Here is a 9,374-nt window from a genome sequence, read left to right as displayed (position 1 = left end):
TGGCAGAGACGATCCCCTCATCAATCGCCACAACCAGAACGGTATTCCTTGAGAAGGGGGGTATGTCCGATCGGCCAGGTCCGACGGAAGTACCGACCTCTCAGCATAGGATCCGTTATAATAAGACACTTCCACAAGATATTGGCAAAGAGATTGGCAGCCCTCGACATCTTCGACAGGCGCCAAAAGGGGTTCCGGCCGGTGGACGGGGTATGTGAGAACGTCCCAGAGACGTTAAGAGAGTCATAGTTACTCCCGCCGTTTACCCGCGCTTGCTTGAATTTCTTCACGTTGACATTCAGAGCACTGGGCAGAAATGACATTGCGTCAACACCCGCGAGGGCCATCGCAATGCTTTGTTTTAATTAGACAGTCGGATTCCCCTAGTCCGTGCCAGTTCTGAGCTGAGCGTTGAATGGCGGCCGAAGAGGACGACCACGACGGCTCGCGCCGCCACGGAAGCCTCGCAGCAAGGAAGATCCGCGGGAGGCCAAGGCACGGGACCGAGCTCGGATCCCGGGACCGGCGCGAGAACGCCGACCGTTCACCTCGCCCAGGCCCGGCACGTCAGCCAGACCCGCTTCCCGACCAAGCCCGACACGCCCCGCTCCTCAGAGCCAATCCTTATTCCGAAGTTACGGATCCAATTTGCCGACTTCCCTTACCTACATTATTCTATCGACTAGAGGCTCTTTACCTTGGAGACCTGCTGCGGATATGGGTACGAACCGGCGCGACACCTCCACGTGGCCCTCTCCTGGATTTTCAAGGTCCGAGGGAAAGATCCGGACACCGCCGCAACTGCGGTGCTCTTCGCGTTCCAAACCCTATCTCCCTGCTAGAGGTTTCCAGGGAACTCGAACGCTTATACAGAAAAGAAAACTCTTCCCGGATCTCCCGACGGCGTCTCCAGGTCATTTTGGGTTACCCCGACGAACACTCTTACGAGGGCCCGAATTGTATGCGGTTCCGCTGCCGGGTTCCGGAATAGGAACCGGATTCCCTTTCGCCCGACGGGCGTGTGTCTTTCGTATAATATTTATTATTATTTCTCGACACTCGAGTATATTGTACGCCGTCATTGACATAGGATTTCTCCTAGGGCTTAGGATCGACTGACTCGTGTGCAACGGCTGTTCACACGAAACCCTTCTCCACGTCAGTCCTCCAGGGCCTCGCTGGAGTATTTGCTACTACCACCAAGATCTGCACCGACGGCGGCTCCAGGCAGGCTCGCGCCCAGACCCTTCTGCGCTCACCGTCGCGACCCTCCTACTCGTCAGGGCTTCGTGACGACGCGAGAGAAGACTAACGCCCGCTCCCGGTTGCCGCCCCACTTGCCGCTGACGGCAGAGTATAGGCTCGACGCTTCAGCGCCATCCATTTTCAGGGCTAGTTGCTTCGGCAGGTGAGTTGTTACACACTCCTTAGCGGATTCCGACTTCCATGGCCACCGTCCTGCTGTCTTAAGCAACCAACGCCTTTCATGGTGTCCCATGAGCGTCGAGTTGGGCGCCTTAACTCTGCGTTTGGTTCATCCCACAGCGCCAGTTCTGCTTACCAAAAATGGCCCACTTGGCACTCTGATCCGAAGATGCTCGTGGCTTCATAATTCAAGAAAGCCAGAGATCTCACCCATTTAAAGTTTGAGAATAGGTTGAGGTCGTTTCGGCCCCAAGGCCTCTAATCATTCGCTTTACCAGATGAGACTCGCGCGCGTTCCGTGCGGAACGGCCGAGTGCCAGCTATCCTGAAGGAAACTTCGGAGGGAACCAGCTACTAGATGGTACGATTAGTCTTTCGCCCCTATACCCAGTTCCGACGATCGATTTGCACGTCAGAATCGCTACGGACCTCCATCAGGGTTTCCCCTGACTTCGTCCTGACCAGGCATAGTTCACCATCTTTTGGGTCCCAACGTGTACGCTCTGGGTGCGCCTCTTCTCGCGATGAGAACGAGACGCCCCGGGAGTGCGAGGCCGCATCGCGACGCGGCCCATCCTCCCTAGGTCGACGGCCAGGGCCGACCTTCACTTTCATTACGCCTTTAGGTCTCGCGACAAGTCCCAATGACTCGCGTACATGTTAGACTCCTTGGTCCGTGTTTCAAGACGGGTCCTAAGAGTACCCAAAGCAGTAGCGTCGCCGACCGGTATCGGTCTCCCGCGAGACCGCGGGAGACGTTCGCAGGCCTGTCGAAGGTGTACCGTACTGTAACCAACAGCGGGCCAGGACCGGGGACGGCGCGAAGTCCGTAACCTCCGAGTACCGTGGCGCGCGCTTGCGACGGTCTCGACGCACCGTGAATAGTGCGGCCTGATACCTTGCGCGTACCGCCGAGCAGCCGGCCGGGCGACCGAGGGTTTGTCGCGTGCCGTTTTACCGGCGACGCGACAGACACCGCACCCGGGCCGTAGACCGACACCCAGCGGGTCGCGACGTTCTACTTGGGGAGAAGTGCACGACGACGAGCGCCGGACATCGGCGCACGGTAGCGTGCCCGCGCGCGAGCCGCAAGGACTCCGCGGGACATCGCCGACCGACGCGAAGCCAGCGCCGCTGACGATGAATCTCCCCGTTCGATCTTTTGGGTTTCTTAGGTTTACCCCTGAACGGTTTCACGTACTCTTGAACTCTCTCTTCAAAGTTCTTTTCAACTTTCCCTCACGGTACTTGTTCGCTATCGGTCTCGTGGTCGTATTTAGCCTTAGATGGAGTTTACCACCCACTTAGAGCTGCACTCTCAAGCAACCCGACTCTAAGGAGAGATCCTCCCGAGGCGCGCACCGGTCGCTACGGGCCTGGCACCCTCTACGGGTAAGTGGCCCCATTCAAGATGGACTTGGACGCGACGCGGCACCTCGGGATAAGCGGATCCTCCCAAACACCACATTTCCCTGCGGCGGAACCGCGGGATTCGGTGCTGGGCTCTTTCCTGTTCGCTCGCCGCTACTAAGGAAATCCTGGTTAGTTTCTTTTCCTCCGCTTAATAATATGCTTAAATTCAGCGGGTAATCTCGCCTGCTCTGAGGTCGTCGCATAGTGAGTTTTCGTAGCCGTTTGCCTCCTCCGCGTCGCTCATCGTCGTCTCTCCTCTATAATATATATTATAAGAGGGAGAGAGAGAGAGCGTCGAACGAGAGAGCAGCAGCGGCAGCACACGAAATACGCGAGAAGGCAAATCGCCGGGGGCGCTAACCGCACACACACTCGTTGGTGGTAATGGAGACGATATATCGCGGGGTTCGAGATTCTCGGCTCTCCCTTCTCTTTTATATACGAAATTCGGGCGGAATCGATTCGACGAGTACACGACGCGGCGCGCCGGTCCCCTTTTTTCGCTTTACGAAAATTTCGTGGACTCGGACACGCGGTCGGCTCGCGATTCAAAACCCTTCTCCGTAAAGAGGTAAAGGATTACGAATGCTCTCTCCGCCGGACGACGACGCGCCGTATATTTCTCCGTAATACCGTTATGTGTGCGGGCAAGGGCGCCTCGGCATAAGACGCGCGAGCGCTATCGCACCGAGAGACGCGGCACAGAGTGCGAGAGCAGTCCGGTCAGTCTGTGTGATGTACGGAGAGGAGAGACGGTGAGACAAGCGCTACCTACTTTCGGGAGACAACGACGCACGCGCCGCTCTAGGGAAAGCGGTGCCATTCACCGTCCTGACCCTTTTTTTGGCCGTTTGTTGCTCCCTTCGCGCGCGCTCTTACTCTCATCCCATTTCTCCTCGGCTCTCGCGTACACACACGACTTGGATACACAAACACGCTCCCCTCTTAATTCGCGCAGCATTCTCTGGGCGCGCGTTCGCCAACGTTTTACACGCTTGTGCGCTTCTCCTCCTCATTATTATTATTTCGGTGTGTCATTTCAGACGACGCCAGGATTTGCACCGCGGCCGGTCGGCGCGGCACAGACACCTCGGGCGAACGTCCAACGATTGCTCGTACGCCCATTGTAAGCGTTGCACAGGGCACAGCGACGCGCGCGCCATTCTCTGGTCGCCCGCGTCGTGGCCGTGCGCGCTTTTCGGACGCAAGCAGTTTAGGGGTACTAAAACGACCCTCAGCCAGGCGTGGTCCGGGAATTGTATCCGTGGACCGCAATGTGCGTTCGAAATGTCGATGTTCATGTGTCCTGCAGTTCACAAGTTGACGCGCAATTAGCTGCGTTCTTCATCGACCCACGAGCCAAGTGATCCACCGTTCAGGGTAATCGTTCGAAATTTTTGCGTTCGCGAAGAAACGCGCTTCTCGTTCAACCATCGTGGTCTCTTCTCTCGGACGAGAGAGAGAGAATAATCGTGGTGGCTCTTCGATCAGCCTGTCCGCGCGCGTCCGAGGACGCGCGCGGACCGCCGCCTCCCGCCAGGGAAGGCTACGGCACAAAGATAGAGTTGTGTGTTTCTCGTTCGGAGCGTCTCTCCCGCAACGGGAGAGCCGGGGCGGAAGCTCTTTGAAGAAACCGTCGGACCGACACAGTTGACAGATTGGTCGAAATATCATCGATCCCTTCTCTGTGTTATATATATATATTATAATAATATATGGGGGTCCTCTCGCTCGGCACTCGCGGTCGCACACCGTGTGTTCTCGGCACGCTGACCGCTGCCCCGCGACAACGGGGAGGGCGCGCGTCGACGAACGTCGTGGGTGCTGCACACACGCGTGCGCGGGCATAGGTTACCACCGGTTCGCGCTCAACGCCGAATCGACGCTCTGTGTGTGTGTGTGGCCGGAGAATGGCACACACACGAGCGTGAATCGCGAAGCGTCTCGCTCCGAATCGTCGTCGAACACCGCCGGGCGCGCTGCTCTGCTTGCCGACTACTTTCGGTCAGAGAGGCGCGACGCGTCCGTCGTTATATCAAAACACAACAACAAATTCCGTCAAATCCGTTATTTTCTTTTTCTCTGAGAGCGCCTTTTCAGCGCGTCCATTCAGTCGCCGACTGCTGCGAGGCGCGCGTCTCTCCCAAAAGAGAGGACTCTCGACGCAGAGCAGGACCTCCGGAACGTTAATGATCCTTCCGCAGGTTCACCTACGGAAACCTTGTTACGACTTTACTTCCTCTAAATGATCAAGTTTGGTCATCTTCCCGGCAACATCGGCAATGCCGAGACATTGCCGCGCACCAGTCCGAAGACCTCACTAAATCATTCAATCGGTAGTAGCGACGGCGGTGTGTACAAAGGGCAGGGACGTAATCAACGCGAGCTTATGACTCGCGCTTACTGGGAATTCCTCGTTCATGGGGAACAATTGCAAGCCCCAATCCCTAGCACGAAGGAGGTTCAGCGGGTTACCCGGGCCTTTCGGCCAGGGAACACACGCTGATTCCTTCAGTGTAGCGCGCGTTGCGGCCCAGAACATCTAAGGGCATCACAGACCTGTTATTGCTCAATCTCGTGCGGCTAGAAGCCGCCTGTCCCTCTAAGAAGATTTGTTTGTACGTTGGTAGTAAAAACCCGCCAGCCGAAGCCGGGGGCCTTCGCGATACCATAAGGTACGCCTATTTAGCAGGCTAGAGTCTCGTTCGTTATCGGAATTAACCAGACAAATCGCTCCACCAACTAAGAACGGCCATGCACCACCACCCACCGAATCAAGAAAGAGCTATCAATCTGTCAATCCTTCCGGTGTCTGGGCCTGGTGAGGTTTCCCGTGTTGAGTCAAATTAAGCCGCAGGCTCCACTCCTGGTGGTGCCCTTCCGTCAATTCCTTTAAGTTTCAGCTTTGCAACCATACTTCCCCGGAACCCAAAAGCTTTGGTTTCCCGGAAGCTGCCCGCCGAGTCATCGGAGGAACTTCGGCGGATCGCTAGCTGGCATCGTTTATGGTTAGAACTAGGGCGGTATCTGATCGCCTTCGAACCTCTAACTTTCGTTCTTGATTAATGAATGAGGGAGAGAATGAGAGCGTTGGCGGAAGTGAGTGAGATAGCGTGTATGAGAGTAATTGGTGCGAGACTCCGTAAATTCCTGTTTACGGAGACGAACAAAATTTCAAAGAGTGCGAGTGAGAAAAATACTGGACATTGTGGGAGAATATGAGGAACAGATGATGAAAATGTTGTGCAAAAATGAGAGAATACAGGGGAAACTGGATGAGTGTATGCGTCGAGCGAGTCGGGATTTAGCCTACGGCTGAAAGTGGAATGAGCTATGCGAGCGTGAGTGCGAAAAATGTTGAAAGGAGCGTGATTGAAAAGGTACAGGAAGTGAATGTGAAAACGAGTGAAAACGAAAGAGAAAAGTTAATGGCGGTAAGAGTGAGAGCGGATGAATGCAAGTGCGAATGTGACAAGTGAGGAAGTAAAGGAAGAGAATGATGAAGCATGTGAGCAAGTCACTGAATGGTGCGTGTGAAAGCGGTGAGGAAAGTGAGGAATGGAGGTGTAGCGATTGAGACGATGAGCGAGAGTGAGTTGAAAAGAATAAGAGAGTGTGGTCAGTTTAAGAATGCTGGCCTAAAGGTTGAGCTGCCTCGCAAGATAGGCCCAAAGATCATCTTGTACGATGTGCCGAATGATATGGCGAGTGAAGTGTTAATGAGAGAAATGTATGAGAGGAGCTTGAAAGGGCGAGTGGATGAGAGAGTATTTATGGAACGTGTGCGTGTTGTGAGTAGGAATGCGAAGAAAGATGCAACCTGCGGAAATGTGATATTAGAAGTTACGAGTGCAATAAGAAATGTGCTCTGTAGTGACGGACGAGTGTTTGTGCATTGGAAGGCCTTTAGGGTGAAAGAGTTTTTCAGTGTGCTGAGGTGCCACAAGTGCTTCGCATTTGGGCACATGATGCGGCAATGCACCGAAAAGGAAAGACTGGGCCCAAAATGTGGATGTGTAGGACACATGATGAGTGAGAGATTGTAAAAAGAAAAGTGTGTGTAGAAACTGTAAGCTGAAAGGGAGCAAATGTGATCACTCGGTTCTGTCCGCAGTGTGTCCGGAATACGTGAGAGCGTTAGAGAGAGAGAAAGCGAAGAATAAATGACGAATGAATGGTGCGTGAAATGTGGTGCAGTATAACTGCCAGAGAGCGTATGCGGTTATGTGTGATCTGGGTGAGATGATGCGCGAACGTGAGTGAGTTAGCACTGTGCACAGACAAAGTATGAAGGCAATGCAGTTGTGGTGGGCTTGGGCCCATAGGTATGATGTGATTGTGTGCAAAGTGGGAACGGTGATGTGAATGTGGTGATTCGCTGGAACTGTGAATGAAAGCAGCAGTGGTGGTAAAAATGATCCTCTAGGTTAGACGTAATGTGGTGAGCGAGTTGTACGATTAAAGCTTGGCGTGAGGTTTGGTTGAAGGGGGGGCATTTGGCGAAATTTGTATGTGGTGTCCATGATTGCCAGATGGTAAGTGGATCGAAAGAAAAATGGAAGTCAATATTTCAAGGTAGCAGAATAAAAAGTACTTACGCTGAGGTAACCTCGACGAAAAGCTCCGGAAGGCAATATGATGTTGAACCTAAAACAGAGAGAATAAACCGTAACAAAAGACATAAAGCTATAATAATTAAACCTGAAAAGAAACTAACGACGATAGAACAAATGAAGATATTAGGACACAAGTAATAGATGAATTTAAAAGGGATCAAAAACAAATTGAAAGTTAAAGGAATCAGAAACATCAAGAATAAGGCAGTAGTAGTTGAAATAAATAGCAACAAGACATAGATTTAATTAAAAAAGTTAATTTTAAAAAAAAGGGATTGAAAATTGAAGAACCGAGAAAAACCTCCCCATCTATCATAATATACGATGTGGAGAAAGAATACAAGCTTGAAGACTTAAGGAAGATTTAATTGAGAAAAACTTCGATACAATACAAACAAATGAGACAGAAGAACCTAAAAGAAAAAGTTATTATGAAACACAGTTTTAAGACACATAATAATAATAATGTAAACTGGATAGTACAAGTACCAGGTAGATTCTTAGGAAGATTGGTTGAAAAGGGAAGAATATTTATGCAATGGAGAACTTATAGAATTAAAGAATACATAAATATCACAAGATGTTTTAAATGCCATAGATATGGGCATATAGCAAAATTTTGCAAGGTCACAGATGAAATCTGTGGGAATTGTGGTGAAAAAGGACACGTTAAAAAGACTGTCAGAAAGAGACGCAATGTATAAATTGTGTACGCAGTAAAAGGAAAGAGGTCAAGCATAGCGTAAAACACAAAGAATGCCCTGAATATAAAAAGTATTTAGAATTATACTATAATAAAATTGAATGGAACTAAGAATTGCACAAATAAACGCACAAAGAGCAATGGCTGCTGCTGCCAATTTAGAACTCCTAATTAAAGAACTACACATAGATATTTTGTGTATTCAAGAACCTTATACATACAAGGGCATGGTTCGCGGATACTCTGCAGGGTATCTATCTAAAATACAACCTGGAGTAGATAACCCCTGGGTTGCTGCCATAATTGCAAATGAAAAAATAGAGGCTTTTCATTTAACACACTTTGACACTCCTCATATAATGTGCTTCCAAGTTATGACTGAGATGGAGGACTTCTTCATTATAAATACTTATTGCCAATTCTCACTAAATATAGAGCCAATACTAATTGAGATGGAAAATATAATCAATAAATTAAATTCAAAAAAGATAATCATAACTATGGATGCCAATGCAAAATCAGATCTATGGTTTTCTGAAGAAGTGGATGACCGAGGAAGAATCATGGAAGAATTTATAATTGCAAATAGATTATACGTAATAAACGAAGCCAGTGATACACCAACTTTTGAATGGTCAAACATCGACCTAACCTTAGTCAGTGAGAACACACTTGGTATATGCGAGAGATGGAATGTTTCATCAAAATGCACTACTAGTGACCATAATTTAGTTATCTTAGACCTTAAAATTAACGAAAAACAAACAGAAAATTTATAAAATACAATAACTAACAACAAGAAAGCCAATTGGGAAACATTTAAGGAGCTCCTAATAAATCAATTCTCAAATGATGCGTTGAATAAATTACAAATAGATGAGCCAAAAATGGCGGTCAAAACATGTTCTACTATACTAGACCAAATATGCAAGAAATCTATACCGTATAAGAAAAAATCTAATAAAGCAGTTCCTTGGTGGAATGACAATCTAGCCAAAATGCGAAAGAAATTAAATAAGGCAAAGAAAAGATACAACAAAATAAGAAAACTAAACTTGGTGGACCTACTCGAAGATGCAAAAACGAGGTACAAAAGAATTAGGAACAAATACGTAGCAGAAATTAGAAAATCAAAATATGAAACATGGCAAAATTTTGTGACCACTGAATCAAATAGAGATCCATGGAGTATTCCTTATAAAATTGTACGAGATAAA

General features: G+C 49.6%; 1 non-coding gene and 2 pseudogenes across 1 annotated transcript; all 3 read right to left on the bottom strand.

Annotated features, from left to right (window-relative positions):
• Positions 1–680: 680 nt before the first annotated feature.
• On the bottom strand, positions 681–3,012 carry LOC146721217 (large subunit ribosomal RNA; annotated as a pseudogene).
• Positions 3,013–4,066: 1,054 nt separating this feature from the next.
• Positions 4,067–4,221, bottom strand: LOC146721216 (5.8S ribosomal RNA). The gene has a single exon (XR_014925750.1). It is a non-coding gene; the product is annotated as a 5.8S ribosomal RNA (ribosomal RNA).
• An 812-nt stretch (positions 4,222–5,033) lies between these two features.
• Positions 5,034–5,761, bottom strand: LOC146721215 (small subunit ribosomal RNA; annotated as a pseudogene; the record flags this gene model as incomplete).
• Positions 5,762–9,374: the final 3,613 nt, after the last annotated feature.

The sequence above is a fragment of the Nylanderia fulva genome, unplaced genomic scaffold, assembly GCF_048542155.1.
Source record: "Nylanderia fulva isolate GAGA-0341 unplaced genomic scaffold, ASM4854215v1 Scaffold522, whole genome shotgun sequence".
Taxonomy (NCBI): Eukaryota; Metazoa; Arthropoda; class Insecta; order Hymenoptera; family Formicidae; genus Nylanderia; species Nylanderia fulva.
This window is presented reverse-complemented; position numbering and strand designations above follow the sequence as displayed.